General features: G+C 36.0%; 1 long non-coding RNA gene across 1 annotated transcript; it reads left to right on the forward strand.

The window, feature by feature from the left end:
- Positions 1–1575: 1575 nt before the first annotated feature.
- On the forward strand, positions 1576–22336 carry LOC129887803 (uncharacterized). The gene is made up of 3 exons (XR_008766499.1): positions 1576–1816; positions 7280–7343; positions 22216–22336. It is a non-coding gene; the product is annotated as an uncharacterized LOC129887803 (long non-coding RNA).
- The last annotated feature ends 2467 nt before the right edge of the window (positions 22337–24803 follow it).

Here is a 24803-nt window from a genome sequence, read left to right on the forward strand (position 1 = left end):
TCAACTTTTTGAGACCCCATGTACTTTCTTTTATCTTATGTTCGAGGACGAACATCCTTTTTAGTAGAGGATGTTATAATGACCTTGAGAGTTTTTTTTTTAAAATTTGTGTGAAACTACCATTTTACCCTTATCATTAGTGCCCTCGAGTATTATTTGATCGGTTTGTGTAGTTGAAAGTGTAAAAATCTTAATAGTTTGTAAATTATGCAAATTCTTGAGTTTTATAGAGTTAAGAGGTGAAAAAGTGATTTTCGGTGCCAACCGGAGCTACGGGTCTCGAAATGGATTTCCGTCAATTCCAGCAGCTCTAAAATGTGGAAATTGGTCTAGGAGAGTTTATGAAATTAGTTTTTGAGTTATAACAAAGATTTTAAGTCTTGAGTTGGGAATTTAAGGAATTTTAGGCCAAGATTTGATTTTGGTCAACTTTTGAAGTTTCGATACTCGAAATAGAATTCTGACGACTCCGTTGGATTCGGGGGATGGTTTTTGGTCTAGAAGAAGTATTGGCTGAATTTTTAGAGGTCTCGAGCCCATTTTGATATTTTGAAGGCCTAAATTGGTTTAGTTGCGACTTTTTGAGTTTCGGGTCAAGGAGACCTCGAATTCTTATTTTGATAGTTCCATCAGCTCCGGAATGGACAAATTAGGCTAGTAGCATTGTCGGCATAACTATCGAGACAATCGATACGAGTTTGGGGTCATTTGTCGCTTTTGAATTTGAAAGTTAGCCTATGGTTGACTTTGGTCAACATTTTTGGAAAACGCACTCGGATGAAAATTTTGAATGCGCCATTGAGTCCGGAATATCAAATTTAGTGGGGTAGCATATCTGGTTTATTTTTATCAGGTTCCGAACGAATTCCAAGGGTCCGTTCGGAGACTTTAAATAATGCAAAACCAGAAAAATCTGGTGCAAAAGTGCAGATTTTGCACCAGATTTTTCAGAGTTTTCTCTCAACTTTGAACCCTCATTTCTTGAGCATTTCAAGTCCAAATCTAGTGATTCAAGAGTCTATATTCAAGAAACTTTTGTGAGGAATCAATTGGTGAGCTCGGAATCTTGATTAGAAGCTTCGTTTTAGGTAACATTTAATGTTTTAGATGCTGCCTCGACCATTTTTGGATTCAGATTTTTGTAAACTTTGGAAGATGATTTCTTGGTCATCTTAGATCCGAATTCAGTGATTCAAAGCTCTAAATTGTGTAGTTTTTCCATAGGAATACAGTGGTGTAATCATAAAGTGATGGAGAAGATTTTTTAGGTAAGATTCGCGTTATAGCAGCTGCCTTTTTTATTTTTGGATTAGATTTTTGATGAACTTTGAGATTTGATATCTTGAGCATTTTGGGTCCGTTTTCAGTGATTCTTGAGGCTAAATTGCTGATTTTTTCATAAGGATCGTTGTGGTGTGATCAGTTTTAGCTGTAGAAGCTTCATTTCAGATAAATCGCTATTCAAAGTTGCTGTCTTTTGCCATTTTCGTAATGAAATTGTGGTGATTTTTAGAAAAATTGTATTTTCATGATTTGGAACTCGATTCTTGCTCGATTTTAATGGGATTTTCAGCCACGAATCCTACTCGATGTGTAGAATATAATTTTCAAATAAAATTCTAGATTTGACCCTTTTCAAAAATAATTTTTTTTTTTGGATAATTTTACCCCCGATTTTGAAACCTATCAATATGGGTGTCATTGGACTCCTTGTGATGTGTATGTTTCATTGTTGATAGTGGATTGTCATTTCGGGCGCTGAATTCGAGATTTGCTTGTCCGGTGGAGGTATTCGGGTGCGGTTTCGGCAATTGAGGTAGGTTTGGCTATCTTTCTTTGAGATTGAGATGTGGTAATTAGTCATTCATATATTATAGACTTTGGGATGGGGTTGTAGTATGAGTTGAGAATGTTATATATATTATGATGCCCGTGTGGAGGATTATTTATTAATGCGTTATCGTGACAGGGTTTATTTGTATTACATAGCCCGTGTGGGGGCCTTATTTGTTATCTTATTTGCTTTGAGAGCATGTGAATTGTGATTTTCCTAAGAGAGAGGCTTGAGTATATTATTTGACTTGTAATGCCGTCTGAGAGATTGAGTTGGGGGTTTTGAGAATACTTGAGTATTGAAATATTGTTGAGAAAGGGGTGAATATTTAAATGAAAGTGTGTTCTTCCTGTTACTATTTATTGAGGGTGAATATCATGTGTAGGTTAAGTTTTGAGAACTTTGAACCTTATACCACATGTGAGTTGATTATTACTTCCATACATATGTGTTTTAATGCATTCATCCTCATTCATCATATCATGAAACATGGAAAGTTGAGAAATATGGAAATTCTTTTTGAGAAAAAAAATGAAACACCTTTAAACCTTTGTATCTTGAGTCCTTGACCGAGGCAGTTTTCCGGCAGGGTAGTGGATGCATTGTGATCCCAACCTTTGTATCTTGAGTCCCTGATCGAGCCAGTTTTCCGGCAGGGTAGTGGATGCATTATGATCCTAACCTTTGTATCTTGAGTCCCTGACCGAGGCAGTTTTCCGGCAGGGTAGTGGATGCATTGTGATCCTTTGACCACGAGGAGGTGGCAAGGATAATGAGATATTGTAATTGAGGTATATGGTCTGTGAGTCCCCCATGGGTCCTGCTTGGTAGCACAGCTCGGCAGGTGTATACAACAGGCTGTGTGATAGTCTTGATTCCACCGTACCACCACATCATTGCATCATCATATTGCATTGCATTGCATTGATATCTGTGCTGCTTGAATTATCTGATTAATTATGATTATGAGCTGTTATTATGGGTTTACTTTACTCGCACCAATATATATATAAACTGGCGGCACCGATGCCGAAGTGAGACTTTTCTGTATGCAGGTGGAAGCGTTCCTTAGTTTATTTCATAGGTTTGATTAATTCGTTATACTCAGTCAGCTAATACCTACTGAGTACATGTGAATTGTACTCACCCCTACTTCTGTGTCCCTTTTTGATGCAGATACTAGTCGGGGTACCTCATATGGCAGTTAATATTCTAGCGGATTGTGTATTCTTAGATTAGTGGTGAGGTCCCAGAATTCGGATCGTCACTAGTCTGTCTTTATTTTTCAATCTTTTGTATCATTCAGAGACTTATGTTGTATCTTCAGATTCAAATCTTGTATTAGATGCTCTTTATACTTATGACACCAGGTTTTGGGATATTTTCTTCATTGTTTTTCTTTTCACTTAAATCATGACATGATTTTCCCTTTAGGAGTCTCGTATGAGTTTTATTTTTAGGCTTACACATCAGGTTGGGTTTTAGGATGTGTGCTGTCATGATTTTTATTTTTGGGTTATGACATTATCATCTCCAATATCTGCTTTGTTTTCATGAGCTTCTAGTTTCTCTATTACTATATCTTTTTTCATCTTTATATCTCTTTCATTATTATTTGTTGTGTCTTGATTGAGTTGTGTTATTTCTTCTATTAATGATGTTCCTATTTCCACTAAAGTTCAGGTATATGATTGTCTAGTGATAATTGGTTAATGTTTGGTGGTGTTTTGGCTATATGTATCTCTCATTACTTTCCTGTGCTGGCTAGTTGTATGTCATTATCCTGAGTGTTGTTGACTCTATCTTAAGGTTCTATATTTGATGAAGTGCCTGTGTTCTCTATTATGTTGTCTTTTTGTTGTATTCCTTGTGATTCTTGGTTGTTGAGAATCTGAATGGACATTGTTGTATTGGGTGTAATTTCTTTTTGCTGCCAATAACCTTTGTCGCCTCTTCTACTTGTATCTTATCTGCTGCAACAGTTTTTTCTTAATTTTCCCAAAAGAAGCTTCTACCCATGGCTTGTATGTCTCCTTTTTGTTAGATTTATGGGCTGATACATCACATGTCTTCTTCTCTTTATTTTCAGACTTATCTTCAATCAAATCCACTAATGTCTCAAACTTGTTAGAAGTATTAATAGATTTGATTTCTCTTCTCTTCTATTTCTGTTGTTCATCCTTGTTATGTTCTTGTTGTTTTTCTTGTTTCTCCTGATTAGGTTCCAATTGTTTGTTTTTATTATTCTTATTCTGGACTACATTCCAATTTTGATAGATTAGCCTCCTATTCTTGTAGACTCCAATCACCTCTTGATCATTTGTAGGTTATTTCTTTTTACTCCCTCTTTCTTGGCTTTGTCTATATTATCTGTATTTTCATTGCTTTCTTTTTTCTTTGGTCTGTGTTCTGGATATAAAATTCAACATCCTTGTAAATAATGTCCTGTAGACTACAATGCGTACAATACTTTGGAAAATAATCATACTGAATTTTTTCCCATTTAGATCTCACTATTCCTATTTTTTCATCTACACAGTTGATCTGAATTCTCTTAGAAAGATTTTTAAGTAGATCGACTTCCACCTTTACCCGTGCACAAGTAGGTCTTATTTGATTTTTTTGGGTTTTGTCAATCACTAATGATTTTTCAACTTCATTAGCCAAAGAGAATCGAGACTCTTTGTCAAATAGATTTGTTGTATCCCTGGAAATGATATCCAAGCAATTGCAATTATTTTTTCCTCCTCTTAGTTAAACCAAGGGTGCCATTTCAGAAATCGTAAAGGATAATATCTATTTTCCACTCGTAGTTCCTAGGCTATGGGCATTAAAGTTGCATAGTCTTCCAAGAGTGATAGTCTGATTAATATGTATCTGTCTTCTAGAAAACCAGTGTTACATAGTCCTTTGATCTTTAATTGAATTGGTATTGCCTTCCTTAGTTCATTAAGGTTTGGTCGCCCATATGAAAATTTCACTACAACCTTATACTAGGTTTTGCCTTACTATCAGTTTCTCAAACTCCTTAGTGGTCCAAGTTATCATTGGTTTTCCATGAAACAATGTAATAGGTTTTATCTCCGTGGTCTCATCTGATTGGTGTTGGAGGGTGTTGTGCACGACTCTTGCATAATTGAGAGTACTAGTGCTATTGATGGGTAATAGGTGGGTGGTAGGCAGGCTAATCCTTGAAGGGGGTTGGTCGCTAGCGAACATGACCATTGACGGTGATGAAGGTGCAGCGAGGTTATAGGTTGGGGTAATTTGTGAAGAAAGATTTTTTCAAAGTTTATCATAAGTTGAGCAAGGTCATAATAAAGAATAAGTATCTCGTCCCAAGGATTGATGACTTCTTCAATCAACTTCAAGGTGTTAGTTTCTTCTCAAAGATAGACCTCAAATCAGGCTATTACAGTGCAGAGTTAGAGAATATGACATTTTGAAGACAACCTTCAGGACTCAATATGGTCACTATAAATTTTTGGTTATGTCTTTTGGACTAACAAATGCTCGGCATTCTTAAGGCACTTATGAGTATTTTGAGGAATCTTATAATATATTTGCATTCTTGTTGTGCTGCTATGTCTGTTTTTGAATCCACGTATCCTAATTTGAGTTCTATCAGAGGATGAATGTTCCAAAAGGGAGATATTTTAAGACCCCCAAAGTGTGAAAGTTAGAAATTGGATTTTAATAAAGAAATCACATGAAATTGCATCTTTTTGACACCAGGTGGACTTCATGAATCCCTTAATGGACCGTGTAGTGAACCACGAGCCGTGTAAAGCTCCTGTGGTCTAGCTCTAGAAGTTGGGGAAGTAATGGTGTAGGTCCGTCAGAGGATAGATGGACTGTTGGAAGCACCACAAATCATGGTGTTGTCCTGTGGCATGACCCCCTTAAGGGACTTTTCAAGTCCACCCCACATTTGATTTCACGACTTGTAAACCTCATAAAGGACAATGAAGTGGTCTGTGGAAGTCTGATCCTTAGAAAATCAAGTGGGATACCCTTCATGAGTGTCCCTATGGACCGTTGTTCCCTTCACGATCTATAAAGGAGCTCGTGGAGACAACCCCTTCAGGTCCAATTCAAGCCTCAGGACCACGGCGCCACCATAGACCGTGGTGAGATTCATGGGCCATGGTGACCGTTCACACAGTTATTTCTAAGGGGTATTTTGGTCCTTTTTCTATTGACTAATAAATGTATTTGGATGAATTTTAGGTATTTATCCTATTCTATTAACTACCCTAAATACTCCTAACTCCCTCATTGGTACCCTATCACCTAAATTACAAAATCTTCTCTCTAAAGTTATCTCTCATGAGTTTTCTTCTTCCTCAATAAAATTTCAAGAGAATTTAAAGTCATATATCAAATTCATTGCATTTACGACTTCAATGTGATCAAGGTGTGTGGAAATTCATGAATAGATCTTTTCATCCATAGAGTCCTAGGCTTTTACTTTAAATTCTCTTTATAAACTTTTCTGCTAAAGCCCTAATTGTTATGATATTGCATTGGGACTTCTCAATTATGATATATTTCATTGTTATTGATCTAATTATGCACAATTTACATTACATTGTATGATTTCAAGTTGATTTTCATAGGCCCATGCCATATGCTATTTTCAAGTATGTTATTAAGTATTTATGATCATGGATTATAAAGGATTTCAATGAATGTTTTTTGAATAATTATTAAATATTATGAATGACTCATGAAAAGTAATGAATGATGATGAACTATGATTCCAATGATGCCTCAAGCAAGGTATAAAAGTTGTGATGGGTTTTTCTCACACACTCATGTTAAAAATGATGATTGAGCTACTGTTTTGATTATTTTACAATGTGGGATTGATATTTATTATTGTCTTTTCTAATGATGTCAATGACTATAATTTTATTTCTTTTTATTGGGATAATGACTAAGCACCAAGAAGACTTTGAGATGGAGTTTGGTTCGAAAGCTCAAGTAGTTTGTTAAGGGAATCATAGTAGCAACCTTTAGTCCCTAAATATGTTTCCATGTAGTTTTGCCAATATGGCCTAGCTTGTGGATTCACAGATAGCTCAATGTTAAAGAAGTTTTTCACTGAGTCTACCTTGGCAAAGTAGCCTCCCCCTTTTCGGTGTGAGAGTATAATAATTACATGTTATAGCTCACGTGGTCTTATATATTAGTTGAAGGTCCTATTCCACACAAAGGTATATGATATTAAATAAGTCCTTATGATGTTTATGATGCATTGACCACACGATTATGATATTACTCAAAGGTTTTCAAGTTTTATTTATATTTTAAGATATTGGTCATGTATCCCATGTTCATATTATTTATGTCCGATTATCTTTTTTCATGCATGCTTCTCACATACTTAGTGAATTCCATATACTAACACATACTTTTTTCCTACATTATATCATAATGTAGGATCTGACAAGCATCACACACATCCCACTCATGGCTAAAGTTGAGCTTTACTTCTATATAGTTGGTGAGTCCTCATGATTCGAACATAAGACTTTATATCTTCATTGATTATTATAAATTTTTCATCGTATATATTGGGTGAGCTAGGATCTTATTTTATGCCCCCATCTAGGCTAGTAGAGGCATGTTGGATGTCATAGACTTTATGTTGCTTTTCCATTTGGAGTTTGAACCTTATTCTCTTTTATTGAGACTATTCTTGTTGAGACTTTATTATTTTTCTATGTTCAAGTCTTATTATTTTATTTACCTTATCTATGCTCATACATGATATGCTAAGAGGATTGGTTGGAGTCCTTCAAGATTCCAATTTTGGTGTCATGCCTAGGGCCTAGCTTAGGTCGTGACACTATGTTATGTTTCCATTATAATTATTTTTACAAATATTGCATTGACTGTATTTTATGTTACTAATGATGTTTTAAATGATAATATCATGTTTTAGCTTGTTCATTGCACATTTTCCATACTCACTATATCCTATAGTACTGAACGCATACTTATTTTGCTTATATTGTTTAATAATATAAGTTATGACACTCTCTCTCACGCTATTATTTAGTGCTTGGATCCTATCAGCATAGATTTTCTTGATGAGTCCTCATGCTTCAAGGGCATAACCGTCTTATGATGTCTTTTATTTCATATCTTTCAGTTTTAGATTATTTTTTTGAGCTAGGGCTTGTCTTATGTCCCATATATAATAGTTAGAGGCTATGTTAGTCTTAGTATGGTCATTCCACATTTTCAAGTGTTATTCTTAGATTATTCTTATGTTAAGTTGCTACCATAAGATTGCTTTTAAGACTTATTTGACATGTCACATCTATGAGGATTGTTTAGGGTCTTTCAGGATCCTATTTGACATGTCACATCTTAGGTGTTGCTTGGGTAATGACAAATTTTATATCAAAGCATAAGGTTCATGTGTCCTAGTGTATCTAACAAAGCCACATTGAGTAGAGTCTTGTTCATGAGTGTGAAGCACTCCACATCTACGAATAGTAATCTATGAGACATTTAAGAAACTTTATTTCTCTTAAGTCATGCGATAGAGTTTAATTTTATAAGTTTTCCTTCTAACTCATGCTCTATCTATTTCATAATCATGTCTCCACGAAGATATCCATTGAGAAGGAATGCCAATTAAGATGAGGAGTAACAAGCACCTCAAGATCCGATTGATCATTTGGCTGAGCAAGTATCTTATGTCAAGTTTAGCGCTTCTTTTAAAACTTTTGCCTAAGCAATGGCTGCATAAGCTAAGCATGAGATTGTGTCTCCCATGAACTCAAATGTGGGTACAACAATGACAAGGGTTTGCAACTTCACAAGAATGAATTTCCCAAAATTGCGTGGTTCTAAGGTGGATGAAGTTCCACCAGAATTCATTGAAGGAATCCAAAGGATCATGGACATCATGGGTGTGACTCCGGTGGATAAGGAGGATTCATACGCTTATCAATTCAAAAGAGGTTCTCAAGTTTGGTTCAACCAATAGAAAGACGAGAGAGCTATAGATGTAGGCCATTTGGATTGGGATAAGTTTAAGGGTGATTTTCTACATCATTTCTTTCCCCTTTAGTTGAAGGAGGCTAAAGTGAAAGAATTCACAAATTCAAAGCAAGGAAACATGAGTGTTAGGGAATATGCTTTGAAGTTCACTCAATTGTCCAAGTATGCTCCAGCTATGTTTGTCGACTCTACAACTTTTATGAGAAAGTTTGGGTCTAGTGTTTCAAATATGGTGGTCAATAAGTGTAGAACCGAAATATTGATCAAGGAGATATATATCTTGAGGTTAGTGACTCATGAAGAACAAATTAAGGAATATAATCTTAAAGAGAGGGCTAGGAAGACCAAGAGAGCTCAGATAGATTATAGTGGCTTATCACATTCGAGGTCCAAAAATGGTGGTCTTTTCTATTTTAAAAGAATTACTCTGGCCTTACATTATCTAGTGCTCTGATTATGAATTCCTACAAAAATAGGGTGTCTAATGCTAAACCTCAAAGAGGAGCTTTTAGTGGTCAGATGTCCTCGCATGTAGGAAGTGTGGGAAAAATTATCAAGGAGATTGCTTAGCTGGTTGCGATGTATGTTATAGTTGTGGCAAGACTGGTATTATGGTGAGAGATTTCCCTTGGATTGCTAGGAAGGGTAGCGAAAGTCATCAACAAAATCAATCAACTTTTTTAGTGGTGGTCAGCATCAGAACAAGTTTTATGCTATTTAGACTTAAAAGGATTACGAGGATTCTCCGAATGTGGTCACTAGTATGTTAGAAGTCTTTCAATTTTATGTTTATGTTTTGTCACAGCCGAGAGAGAATCTTTCCTTTGTAGCTCCTTATCTTGCTATGAAGTTAGATGTCAGTCTCAAAATCTTATTATAACTTTTCTCACTCTTTACTCTTATCGATGATTCTTTCTCAGCTAAACAGGTTTGTAGAGATTGCCCAGCTTTAGTTTTTTATAAAATCACCTCAATCGATGTTGTATAGTTAGATATGACTGACTTTGATATTATTCTTAGTATGGATTGGCTTAATTCTTATTATGCTTTTGTTGATTTTATAACCCGAGTGGTTAAGCTTCAATTTCTGAGTGAACTAGTCAAAGAGTGGAAAGGTAGCAAATCAACCTTTAAGGGTTTGTTTATCTTATTCCTCACAACTCAAAAGATGATCTTTAAAGGTTTTATCTATCATCTAATATGGGTTAGGGATACGAGTTCTAAAACCCGTACTCTGGAGTCATTATTGTTGTAAATGAGTTTCTCAAAGTATTTCTCAATGATCTTCCTGGTATTCCTCCCAAAAGGGAAATTAAATTTGGTATTCACCTTCATCCTGTTAACCAGCCTATCTCTACTTATCCTTATGGAATGACTCTAACAAAACTTAAGGAGTTGAAAGAACAGTTAAAGGACCTTTTAGATAAGGGTTTCATAAGACCGAGTATCTCTCTATGGGGTTCTCTAGTTTTCTTTATTCATAAGAAAAATGGTTTTCTCTGCATGTATATTGATTATCGTCAGTTGAAAAAGGTCATAATTAAGAATTAGTATCACATCCCAAGGATAGATGACCTGTTCGATAAATGTCAAGCTGTTAGCTACTTTTCAAAGATTGATCTTTGATCGGGTTATCATCAGCCTAAAGTGAGAGAATATGATATCCCACACATGGATTTTAGAACTTGATATGGTTACTATGAATTTTTAGTTATGTTCTTTGGACTAATGAATGCTCCTGCAGCTTTTATGGATTTGATAAATAGGGTGTTGAAGAAATATTTGGATATATTTTTTATTGTGTTCATTGATGATATTTTCATCTATAATTTAAACAATATTTGGAAATTTTTTCATTGTGTTCATTGATGGTAGATCTACACTCAGAGTGAGGATGAGCATGTCGATCATTTGATGATTGTCTTACAATTTCTCAAGTATCGTCAATTATTTGCTAAGTTTTGACAAATGTTAGTTTTTGTTGAGGTCGGTTGAGTTATTTGGCCATATTGTTTTTGGTGATGGTATTAGAGTTGATCCTATGAAAGAATTGGCCTAGATCTCTTTATTTCTCAAATATTCAAAGTTTCTTTGGTTTATCCAACTACTATAGACGATTTGTGGAAGGATTTTCCTCTATTGCTATGCCTTTGACAACAATGACTCAAAAGAAAGTGTAATGTCAATGGTTCAAAGATTGTTAGAAGAGTTTGCAAGAGTTGAAAGGCCGACTTACTTATTCCCCAGTTTTGACTTTACCAAAAGGATCTGATTGTTTTTTTTATGTATTTTGATCGCTTGAGGATTGGTATTGATTGTGTTTTGATGAAAAATGGTAAAGTGATAGCCTATGATTCTAGAAAACTTAAGGTTCATAAAAAGAATTACTCAACTCACGATTTGGAGTTAGAGGCGGTGGTGTTTGCTTTGAGAATATGGACAAACTATCTCTATGGTGTTTATGTGGATGTGTTCGCCGATTATATGAGCTTATAATATTTAGCAAAAGGACTTGAATCTTCACCAAAAATGGTGGCTTGAATTGTTAAAGGATTATGAAATTAGTGTTCTTTACCATCTCGGTATGGAAAATGTGGTGTCGATGCACTTAGTAGATTGTCCATAAATAGAATTGCCTATATTGAGGATGAGAATAAGGTATTTTTTTGTGATGTGCATAGACTAGCTCATTTGGACGTTCGTTTGATTGATTCGATGGAGGGAGGTGCTATTGTGCAAAATGGCTCAGAATCGTCTCCTTTGTCTAATGTAAAGGCAAAACAAGATAGTGATCCTACTTTGATTGAGTTGAAGAAATTGGTTTCAAAAAAAGCCATTGAGGCTTTCTCCCCGGGGATATGGTGTGCTTCGTTACCAAGATCGCTTATGTGTTTCGAATGTTGATGGTTTGAGGAAAACAATTTGATCAAAATTGTTCTAAGTATTATATTCACCTAAGATCCACAAGATGTATCGTGATTTGATGGATGTCTATTGGTGTAATGGTATGAATAAGGATATTGTAATTTTTTTTGCTAAGTGTCAGAATTGCCTACAAGTGAAGGTTGAGAATAAAAAACAGGGAGGTGTGGCTTAAGATATTGAGATTCCTACTTTGAAGTAGGAAGATTTGAATATGGACTTTATTACAGGATTACCTCATACTCATTGTCAACATCATGTGCATGGTGTTCCATTGTCTATCATTTCAGACAGAGGTAGTTAGTTTACTTCTCAATTTTTGAGATCATATTAGAAGGGTCTCGATTCTCAAGTTAAGCTTAATGCAACTTTCCACCCTCAGACCAATGGTCAAGCAGAGTAGACTATTTGGACTTTACAAGACATGTTGATATCTTGTGTGATTGACTTCAATGGAAATTTGGATGACCATTTGCCTTTGATTGATTTCGCCAATAATAATAGAAATAATTCGAGTATTCAGATGGCTCTGTTTGAGAATCTCTATGGTAGGAGGTGTAGATATCCTATTGTGTGGTTTGAACTTAGCGAGGTCACTTTAATAGGGCTTGAATCTATTCATGAAGCTATGGAATATGTTAGACTCATTAGAAAGAGGTTGAGGACTACCCCAAGCCAATAAAAATCCTATTTGGATGTAAAAACAAGAAAGCTTGAATTTGAAGTTAATGATTGGATTTACATGAAAATCTCACCAATGCAGGCTGTGGTGCATTTTTGTGAGAAAGGGAGGCTTAGTCCCAATTATGTAGCCCCACATCATATTTTGAGGCATTTGGTAAAGTGACTTATGAGTTGGATTTACCTTCGAAATTGGCATCGGTGCATCCAATGTTTCATGTCTCTTTGTTGAAGAAGTGTATTGGTGATCCAATTTCAATTGTGTCCTTGGAAAGTGTTGGTGAAAGAAAGTCTCTCCTATAAAGAGGTTCCAATTGAGATTATTAATCATTAAGTTCGGAAGTTAAGAAACAAAAAAGGTTCTTCCATTAAAGTGCTTTGAGGAATCAGTTATTGTGGGTGCTACATGGGAAGATGAAGCCAACATGATGTCATGTTATCCACATCTTATTCTCTCCACTTAAGTTTTAATTTGAGTTATTAGTTCCTCATGTTTACTCTTTCGTATACATGCGTCTTTGTTGCATGTCCATGAAATCAATTTTAAAGTCAAGTTTAAGATTGAGGTTGATTACTCCTTGGTTATATATATTTTGATGTGTATTTCAATCATGTTAGGTTGGTAGATCTCTTTCCATACTTTATTCATTCTAGATAGAGTCCCATTTGAGCGCAAAATGTTCCCAAGAGGGAGATATTGTAACACCTCAGAAGTTGGAAAGTTCATTTTAAAAATAAATGTTGTAGAAAATCTACTGGTGCCAAATGAGACAGACCCATCTATGGACCGTATAAGTTCTTATGGTCTATAGAGAGTCAAAGGTTGACATCTTGAAGGTGGAAAAAAATATAAGTTTTAGAACATTTTCTATAGGCCCGAAGGATGGTCCTATCACGACCCAACCCCGTAGGCCATGACGGGTGTCCGAACTGGGACCTCGCGTATATCCTTACTATTTGTAAGTAAATCTGTCCACTGTTTAAGTTATAACACATCAACAGGCAGGATAGAATATAAACCATCGAGGCTTATCATAGGTACCAATGTACATACATGCACATACAACCCATATACAACCCACATACATGTCCACAGACCTCTAAGAGTAAGAATAGTAAAATAAGGCAGTACAAGGCCCCCGCCGTACCCGTGAATAAATAAATATATATATCGAAGGGTAATATCAAAACTAGGCTCCGACATAATGGAGCGCTTCTGAACTGCTGAGTGGAACTCCTACGCTGACAGATCCCCAGAGTGTGTATCTGTACCTGCAAGCATGAACGCAGCCCCCCGAAGAAAAGGGAGTCAGTACGACATATGTACTGAGTATGTAAAGCATAGACATCATAAGGAGATTACAGTTGGCGTAGGGATGCAAGGGCAAGTATAATATTTAACCATTTACCGTACTCGCATTGTATAAAAGAAAGTCATACATATTACCATCACGTACTGTGCCCGGCCCATTAGGGGACTCCGAGTACCATCTACATCATTCTGTCATCATAAATACATACATATTATTAGCATTGTGGAACGTACAACCCGATCCATATATATAGTAAGTATATGCCGAGGAACGTACGACCTGATCCACATATCGTATAATAATACCGAGGAATGTTCGGTCTGATCCACATATCATATAGTAATGCCGAGGAATGTTCAGCCTGATCCACATATCATATATTAATATCGAGGAACGTTTTTTGTAATCCACATATCATATACCGTACCTGACCCTTTATGGGACTCGGTGTCATCATATCATCATATACCGTACCCAGCCCTTTATGGGACTCGGTTTCATCATATATTCATATACCGTACCCGGCTCTTTATGGGACTCGTTGTCATAATCATCATATACCGTAGCTTGACCTTTATCAGACTCGGTGTAATAATCAACATATACCATACCGGGGCTTTATGGGACTCGGTGTCAGATGTATTATAGTATACACGAATCAAGTAGTGAGTAACCATATACAATCTAAATCATTATCAGATACTCGACAATGTAAGAAGATTAAGCTATCGTGCGAAGACCAGAATAGTAGTGTAGCCATCTCGAGTGCCTTCTAAATGACATTGAGGCCTATATCACTTAGGATCTCGGGGACCCTAGACATTTACTAAAGTAATACTAACAGTTCATAGAATTAAGGATACCCGTCGTCGCATAGTCCTTAGGACTAGGAGCTTATGCATCCAGTACTTCTTAACCTATGGAGTTCAAGGAAAGTAGTTCAACTAACTACAAAAGTTTGACATTCGGAAGTGAATAAGAGATACAAATTACATTTAGGACTTAAATGTTAAGTTACCCCAGAGCCCGTATCATATTTTACTTACAATTAGGACATTCCAAAGGAAGAGAAAGAATAAGCTTTACCTAGTCTTTACTTTACCTCAAGGAGTTATCATTTACATACATCGTACTCGGCCCATCATGGGATCGGTATCATAACCTTATTATTGCATTACCTTACCATCATAGCACTACACTTATGTCAAAGTCATATCAAGAGGAAAGAAGGGTAGCTCTGTGTACTTATGCCAAAACATGCCAAGAGAAAGAAGATAACTTCATATACTTATTACTCTCCATCATATAGAAGCCTTGAGAGGCAATAACTCAACTATTATAGGAATTCTACCATCGATAAGTGAATAAGAATTATGAGTCATACTTGGATTTGTATGAAGGGAATTATCCCCATATTTCGTATATCAATCACTTAAGTCTAAGACATGCCAAAAGAAAACAAAGGGTAAGCTTCACATACCTCTTACGGATTACTCTTACACGTTCGTCTCGTCGTCTCTTGAACCTATTTAACATGAAAGTAATACTAAGGTTAATGACCTTTCACTTTCCAATTTCGAACTCTACACCCAAGTACTCATAGGAGTTATTTCCTAATCCATTACCCTCGACTAGTTTGTTACTAGTTCCAAATCTACCAAAAATCGGGCAGCATCTCCCCTATAACTTCAACATCCCCGAGATTTCAACTCGGCCAAAATATCAAAAATCATACCACCAAAAACAACCAGCAGCATATTTACAATTAAATCACTTCAACCTTACACAATACAAGCTCCAAACAACTAGCTCCAAACTACGATACGAAACTAGAGTTTTTTAATCATTATTTCGCAAACTCTTTAACCATACCAAATGGAGAGTCATGTGGATTCAACCAGAAGCCCCAAAACCCTTTTTAAGACACTTTAAATCCTTGCAACACGCAACCCAAACAGATGCACCCGCAGCACCACAATGATAACCCACTACTCGACTTCGATTTAGCTATAACCACTTCAATTTAGTTTGTTTCTAACGTCAAGCATCCTTGTGAAATTTTTCCAGTTCCAACTTTATTTAATACATTTAATATACCTCATATAAATATCATAAACTCCAATTTCAAAGGTAATCCCTTACCCTTCCCAAAACTCGTCAAACTCGTCGAAACTTGCCTCGGAAGTTCCTTTAGCGCGCCTAACATTTTGTGGCTGTTTTATAACATTTTGGGCTGATACAAACCCTAAATTTTCATTACTAACACCTTCATAACATCGTGTTATACCCTAGATAATTAATTCACGAAGCGAAATCGAAGAACTTACCTTTTTTTCCCCAAAACCGTAGATCTCTCTCTCTAGCTTCAAGTTTCCTCTTCTCTTGTTTTCTTGAATCTTTTTTTTGATAAAGATGGAGCTTAAGGAATAAGGATAAATTAAAGTCATCAAACATATATATATAGAGGCCACCTTAGGGGGGTGACACATGTCAAGCCCTAAGTGGTGATACATGTCAAGACCTAAGTGGTGACACGTGTCAAGACCTAAGTGGTGACACGTGTCAAGCCCTCATTGGGCTAACACATTCCGTCCACCAATCATGGGATGCCACATGGCATGTGGGTCCCACCCCCTTTGCTCTATATTTTTCCTGTGGCACTCCCAGCTGCTGCCATGTGGCACTCTCCCATGCTGCCACATGGCACTTCTCCCCCTCGTGGGTTTGTAATCTCATCTTCTTTTACGAACCTATATAATTATTGCTATGTAAGCTTGGTATGTACTCCAGTAGATTAAGTATGTAAGAGTTCCAAGTTGGAAGCTTACGTAAATAAGTCGAGTCCTATGACTCAATGTTTGGTCTCCAACTTCTTTCGGATTCTTCTAACTCTATTTCCAATCTTCTCTACTGGGTATCACATTCTCCTTTCCTTAGAGTTGTTTGATAGAATTATAGATTATCGAGCTCACATGAACACTCTTAAGAAGCTTAATAGTTCTTAAGAAGTCTTAAGAAGCTTTAAGAATCTTTAAGAAACTTTAGGAAACCTTAAGAAACTTAAGAGGCTTACGATCCTTCCAACAAACTTAAGAGCCTTTTAAGAGACTTAAGAACGCGTTCCAAGGTACAAAAGTATGGGGTGTAATATTCTTCCCCCTTTTCGAACATTCACCATCGAATGTGAACCAAAACCTTCCTCAAGATCTTATACAGACTATATGGAGAGTTTCTCTGTTCCATTGCAATAACATATACTTTAATCAAGCTATCACTATCAGAGTACCAAAGGTTGGGATTACTTGTAGCATAAGGAGTAGGTATGGATACTCGTGTTTTATTTCCTCCTCTGCATCCCAGGTCATCTCTACACAATTTTTATTTCACCACAATACCTTGACAAAAGCTATGTCCTTAGTTCATAATCTTCTACTTTGACAACCCAGGATGGAGATAGGTTGCTTCTCATAGGATAACTCCTCTGTGACCTGGATACCCTCTACGAGATATACCCGGGTTGGATTACCAATATACTTGCAAAGCATTAATACACGGAAGGATGGATGTACCACTTCTAAATTCGCTGGTAAGTCCAGCTCGTAGGAAGCCTTGCCTATTCAGACTAAGGTCCTCTTTCTTGTTGTCTCTCATCATTTTCTCTATGGGAGAAGCTTTCGAGAGTGCTTAATTATAACTCCTTCACTGACAGATCCCCAAAGTGTGTTTCTGTACGTGCGGGCATGGACGCAGCCCCTCAAAGAAAGGGGAGTCAGTATGACATATGTACTGAGTATGTAAAGCATAGACATCATAAGGAAATTACAGTTGGCGTAGGGATGCAGGGGGCAAGTATAACATTTAACCATTTACCGTACTTGCATCGTATAATAAAAAGTCATACATATTACCATCATGTACTTTGCCCGGCCCGTTAGGGGACTTAGTGTACCATCTATATTATTCTGTCATCATAAGCACGTACATATTATTAGCATTGTGGAACGTATAGCCCAATCTATGTATATAGTACATGCCGAGCAACGTAGGACCCAATCCATACATTGTATAATAATGCTGAGGAATATTTGGTCTGATCCATATATCATATAGTAATACTGAGGAAGGTTCAGCCCGATCCACGTATCATATAGTAATGCCGAGTAACGTTCACCGATCCATGTATCATCATATACCGTATCTGGCCCTGTATGGGACTCAGTGTCATCATATCATCATATACTATACCTGATCCTTTATGAGACTCGGTGTCATCATATCATAATATACCATACCTGGCCCTTTATGGGACTCGTTGTCATATTCATCATATACCGTACCCGTCTCTTTATGGGACTCGATGTAATAATCATCATATACCATAATTGGACGTTTATGGGACTCGATGTCAGATGTATTATAGTATACATGAATCAATTAGTGAGTAACCATATACAATCTAAATCATTATCAGAGACTCGACAATGTAAGACGATTAAGCTATCATCCAAAGACTAGAATAATAGTGTAGCCATCTCGAGTGTCTTCTAAATGCCATTGAGGCCTATATCACTTAGGATTTCGGGGACCCTAGACATGTACTAAAGTAAAACTAATAATTCATAGAATTAGGGATACCCATCGTCATATAGTCCTTAGGACTAGGAGCTTATGCATCCAGTACTTCTCAACCTGTGGAGTTCAAGGAAAGTAGTTCAACTTACTACAAGAGTTTGACATTCAAAAGTGAATAAGAGATACAAATTACATTTAGGACTTAAAAGTGGAGTTACCTAGAGCTCGTATCATATTTTACTTACAATTAGGACATGCCAAAGGAAGAGAAAGAATAAGCTTTACCTAGTCTCTACTTTTCCTTAAGAAGTCATTATTTACATATATCGTACCCGGCCAATCACGGGCTCGATATCATAACCTTATTATTGCATTACCTTACCATCATAGAACCACACTTATGTAAAAGACATATCAAGAGGAAAGAAGGGTAGCTCTGCGTACTTATGCAAAAACATGCCAAGAGAAAGAAGATCACTTCACATACTTACTACTCCATTATATAGAAGCCTTGAGAGGCAATAACTCAACTATCATAGGAATTCTACCATCGAGAAGTGAATAAGACTTATGAGTCATACTTACCTTTCGTATATCAATCACTTAAGGCTAAGACATGCCAAAAGAAAACAAAGGGTAAGCTTCACATACCTCATACTGATAACTCTTACATGTTCGCCTCATTGTCTCTTGAACCTATTTAACATGAAAGTAATACTAAGGTTAATGAACTTTCACTTTTCAATTTCGAACTCTACACCCAACTACTCATAGGAGTTATTTCCTTATCCATTACCCTCGACTAGTTTGTTACTAGTTCCAAATCTACCGAAAATTGGGCAGCATCTCCCCTATAACTTCAATATCCTCGAGATTTCAACTAGGCCAAAATATCAACAACCATACCACCAAAAACATCCAGAAGAATATTTACAAGTAAATCACTTCAACCTTACACAATACAAGCTCCAAACAACTAGCTCCAAACTAAGATATGAAAATAGAGTTTTTTAATCTTTATTTTATAAAATCTTTAACCATACCAAACGGAGAGTCGTGTGGATTCAACCTGAAGAACCCACACCCTTTTTAAAACACTTTAAATCCCTAAAACACGCAACCCAACCAGATGCACCCGTAGAACCACAACGACAACCCACTACTCGACTTCGATTTAGCTATAACCACTTCAATTTAGTTTATTTCTAACGTTAAGCATCCTTGTACAATTTTTCCACTTCCAACCTTATTTAATACATTTAATATACCTCATATAAATATCATAAACTCCAATTTCAAAGGTAATCCCTTACCTTTCCTGAAACTCGTCAAACTTGTCGAAACTTGCCTTGGAAGTTCCTTTAGCACGCCTAAAATTTCGTGGCTATTTTCTAACATTTTGGGATGCTCCAAACCATAAATTTTCATTACTAACACCTTCATAACATCTTGTTACACCCTAGATAATTAATTCATAGAGCGAAATCAAAGAACTCACCTTTTTTCCCCAAAACCGTAGCTCTCTCTCTAGCTTCAAGTTTCCTCTTCTCTTCTTTTCTTGAATGTTTTTGTTGATAAAGATGAAGCTTAAAGGATAAGGATGAATTAAATTCATCAAACATATATATATATATATATATGCCACTTTTGGGGGTGACACGTGTCAACCCCTAAGTGGTGACACATGTAAAGCCCTAAGTAGTGACATGTGTCAAGCCCTCATTGGGCCAACACATCTCGTCCTCCAATCAAGGGATGCCACATGGAATGTGGGCCACATGTCTCTCCCAGTTGCTACCATATGGTACTCTCACATGATGCCACAGGGCACTTTCTTTCCCCCCTCATGGGTTCATAATCTCGTCTTCTTTTATGAACCTATATAATCCTTGCTATGTATGCTTGGTATGTGCTCCAGTAGCTTAAGTATGTAATATTTCCAAGTAGGAAGCTTACGTAAATAAGTCGAGTCCTACGACTCATTGTTTGGTCTCCAACTTCTTTCAGATTCTTCTAACTCTATTTCTAATCTTCTCTACTATGGGTATCACATTCTCCTTTCTTTAGAGTTGTTTGATAGAGTTATAGATTATCTGGCTCACATGATAACTCTTAAGAAGATTAATAGTTCTTAAGAAGTCTTAAGAATATTTAAAAAGCTTTAAGAAACTTTAGGACACCTTAAGAAATTTAAGAGGCTTACGATCCTTCCAAGAAACTTAAGAGCCTTTCAAGAACTTAAGAATGCTTTCTAAGGTACCAAAGTACGGGGTATAATAGGTCTATAGATGGCATCTATGGTCCATAGGATGGTTCGTAGACTGAGATTCAGAGGAGGTTTTTCAAAGTTTAACAGGAAGAGTGGCTCTTTGCCTGTAGGATTGCCTCTGGGTTGCATGGTGGCTCGTAGGGAGAAATTCCGAAGGTTGGGTTTTAAGGTCATTTAAGACGAAGAGGTTTACGGATTGTAGGAGCATCTACCGCCCATAGGAGTGGTTCATAGAGGAACTTCTGAAACTTGATTTTGTGCACTATTTTCCATGAAGCATTTGGATGACCCGTATAGGGACCTACGGATCCTAGGTAAGGCTCATAGAGTCCCATTGGCATTTATTTCAAGGCTATTTTTGTCAATTCCTATTTTTTTAATGTCTAAACTAGGTCATTTTAGAATATTTCTTCAGATCTATAACTATCCAAACCTTTCAAAATTCCCCCATTCCCTTTCATCCACTAAAAATTCTCTAAGTCTTACAAAGATTTCTCTCCCAAGGCCTTCTTGTCCACCAAGCTAGGGTTTCAAGAACTCAAGTATCCTTTTAAATTCTATTATCTAAGGATGATAAAGGTATGTGAAAATTTCATCTGTTACATGGAGTCCTAGAGGAATCCAAAGAAAACTTCAATTTCTCTTTATGATTTCTTTCAAAACCCTAGGCCTTTGATGATCTTGCATTGGGTTGAATCAATTATGGTCTATTTCACTTTTATTGATCTTATTATGCATGATTCGATCTTGATTACATATTTTTGATGAATTTCTAATGAACATATGCATTATGTCTATTTTATGATTATTACCTATATTTGAGAATTATGCATCCATCATGAATTTATGAAACTATGATTGGAAGGATGTTTTAAACAAATTATCAGTATGTCTCTTATGAAAACAAAGGTTTCTTCAAAAGGGAAGTATTCTTATAATTTTGGATTTCCAAGATTTTCTAAGAAAAACCTTATCATAATTTTTGATGCTTAGACAAGTATATCTATGAACTTCCTATGATATCATGATTTATTGAAGGAGGTATTCTTATAATTTTAAAGTATTTATGCTAAATTTAATCTCCTAAGTTTATTACAATTTTAAAAGATTATGCTATAATTATGATATTCCTTTCAGAATTTACCTAGCACCGAGCGGATATTTAGATGAAGGCTCTCCTGTTAGTAGAAGACGAGTCTCCTATAGCAATCCCCCTTTCCCATAACTATGTTCCCTAGAGGACTTAGTCTTAATTGACTCTATCTAGTAGATCCACAATTGTCCATGTTTATGGTCCTTACCTTGGCAAGTAGGACAATCTATTTTCAGTGTGGGAGGTATGACTCTGGACTCCATGTTATAGCTCACATGGTTTATGTCGCTTAATGGTTTATCTCTCTATATTATGTTTCTATTATGATTTTATTACAAATATTGCATTTACTATGTTTCATATTTCTAATGATTTTTTAATGATAATATCATGTTTTAACTTGTTCATTGCATTATTATGCTTCATGTGATGGATTGCACATTCTCCATACTCAGTAAATCGTATAGTACTAACCATATACTTGTTTTGCCTATATTATTTAATAATATAGGTCACGACGCGCCATATCACACCTATTGTTAGTACTTGGATCTTATCGGCGTAGTTTTGGTTGGTGAGTCATCATGCTTCGAGGATACAACCATCTTATGATGTCTTTTATTTCATATTGCAGTTTTACATTATTTTGGTGAGATAGGGCTTCTCCTATGTCCCAACTATGATAGTTAGAGGCTATATCAGACTTAGTATGGTTATTCTTCATTTTCAAGTGTTATTCTTAGATTCATCTTTATGTTGAGTTGCTATGATAAGATTGTTTTTAAGTCTTATCTTCCATATATCATTCATATGTTGATTATCATGTTGTTTTTCATTCATTCTTACTTTAAGAGGCATGTTTAGGATCCTTCAAGATCTTATTCCCAGTGTCATGTCTATGGTGTTGCTTGGGTCATGACACTTCTCCCATTGGATATTTCCCTTTAGGACCTTTCAAGTCAGTTCTCAGAGTGTTAGCTGTTCCCTCTATCATATCAACCAATATGCATAGGTTGCCCACACTACTTACTAAATCCATCAACACCCTTTCAGTTGTTGATGCAAGAATGTAAGGCAAATATTTCGCAAGCTTTTTTAATTTGGGGTCATTGGAGTAAGCTACTACCATTAGTATGTGGTAGGCATTTTTTTAGGCGGAGTCTTGATGATGATCTTCTCGATGTAGTTTCCTCTCTCATTGAGGTATGTCCCGACTCTCGGGAGTTGGAGCATCTACCAAAATTTGCAATTTATGCTTTTTTATCTATGGAACTTCGACATGACTTTTGGGATCCACATCAATCATCCCAATAGAGGAGGAAGCAATATCAAAAGGAAAATACCTCACAAATGCACGAGCATACAATTTGTTGTTTAGGACCGGAAAGGGCATAGAGAAAGCCTTTTATCATGCCTTTCTTCTTAATAGTAGATATGATCACTAGTTAATAAATAAACATTATGTATAGCTGCCTTATTATGGACCATTTGATAATTTTTTTCATGGCATGATCTGAGCACACACATATTCAAGCCTATGTTTGTCCTCAAACTCAAATCATGATGAGAGATCTCATCTCCTATAGCCGCCCACACTAGTTGGTCTAGAACTATGATGTTAGCAACCCATTGAAGTTTGTTGCCTTTTTTTGCAATTTTGTCAGCATATACTGACCATTTCCTTATATTTTCATCTGAAAAGAGCGTGTAGATCGGCTCTCGCATGACATCTATCTCCATACCTCTCACATTCATTCCCTCAAAGATAAATCGGATGCACTCCACCTCATTAACTATGTTTTGGAGAGCCTTTTCCATGTTTTTACTTTTTCTTTTTCCCTTTCTCTTGGAAGAGGAAGTCTTGTGGTTTTACTTGCTTGATTGGCCTTCTAGAAGTCATTTTCTACAAAATTAATTATGAGATAACACAAGTTATAAATATTTTTGGGGTTTTTACTTATAAAGAAGAGAAATAAAACTACAAGAAGTTAACAAAACAAAAAGAATAGGAGTGCAAAAAGAATTCAACTTTTCGGCTTACAATGAAACTAGCATTAGACTGGCAGCTCACATATGCAAGATTGTACATCTCTAGTTCAAACGTTAACTCTTGACAGTAAACTAACAAGCAACTAGGTGAACCTAAATTTCATCAGTATCTCACCAATGTAGACCTTCGGCTCACAAGTGAAACTCTAGTCGAGATTAAAGATATTTTGAAATTCCCCTTCAAACTGGAGTTGCACCTCCAAAATATGGGTAACTATTGTGAAGTGACAATGTTTCATTGCTGCCACTTATAATAAAAAAATGTCTAAGCATAGCTTAGCAATTCATTATTCACTTCCAATGGGTACTCAGATTTCTCCAAAGGATCCACATATCAATTTTCAAACAAATCTTGATGATTTCCCTTAAGAAAGACGTCAACCCGTCTATCATTGGGAATCATCAAGCATAAGAGTAGGCAGTTTAGCACGTCTTATTTTCAATTTCATCCTCAACACAAGATTATTATCACTCAAATCAGTTTGACAACATACATAAATGCTACTCATTCATAAATTTCAGCCCAAACATCAATAGTCACATTATGACAAATTTAACCTTAGGAATAACGTCACCTAGTCAATAATAGGAAAATTTTAAGCACTACATAAACATAAATGAGCTATTTAGACTTCACTCCAACTCAAATTTTAAGCTATCTACACAAGTTTTCATAGGCTATTTTGCATTTTCAAGCATATTCAACTCAGATCTAACAATTTCAAAGAACAAAAACCCGTTTTTACAATAAAAAATTTAAGATTAACAAATGGATTTTGAAGAATCTAAGCTATTTCATGAAATCTTTACCATGTTTTCACAGTGCTTAAAATTATAAAAATAGACTAACATACAAAAAATTGAACAGAATGAGGGGGAAAAAGAGAGAACTTTAATGGATTATTGCACTTTCAACTTAAGAAACTTCTTAATATGGTTTTTGAGGATTTGAGAGTAAAAGGGTTTAGAATGAGAAGATAGAAGAGAAAGAATGGGGTTTAAGTTGAGGAAAAGAGAGAGATAGAAGTTGAGAGGTCTGATGGTGAGTGA

This window comes from Solanum dulcamara, chromosome 1, assembly GCF_947179165.1.
Source record: "Solanum dulcamara chromosome 1, daSolDulc1.2, whole genome shotgun sequence".
Classification (NCBI taxonomy): domain Eukaryota; kingdom Viridiplantae; phylum Streptophyta; class Magnoliopsida; order Solanales; family Solanaceae; genus Solanum; species Solanum dulcamara.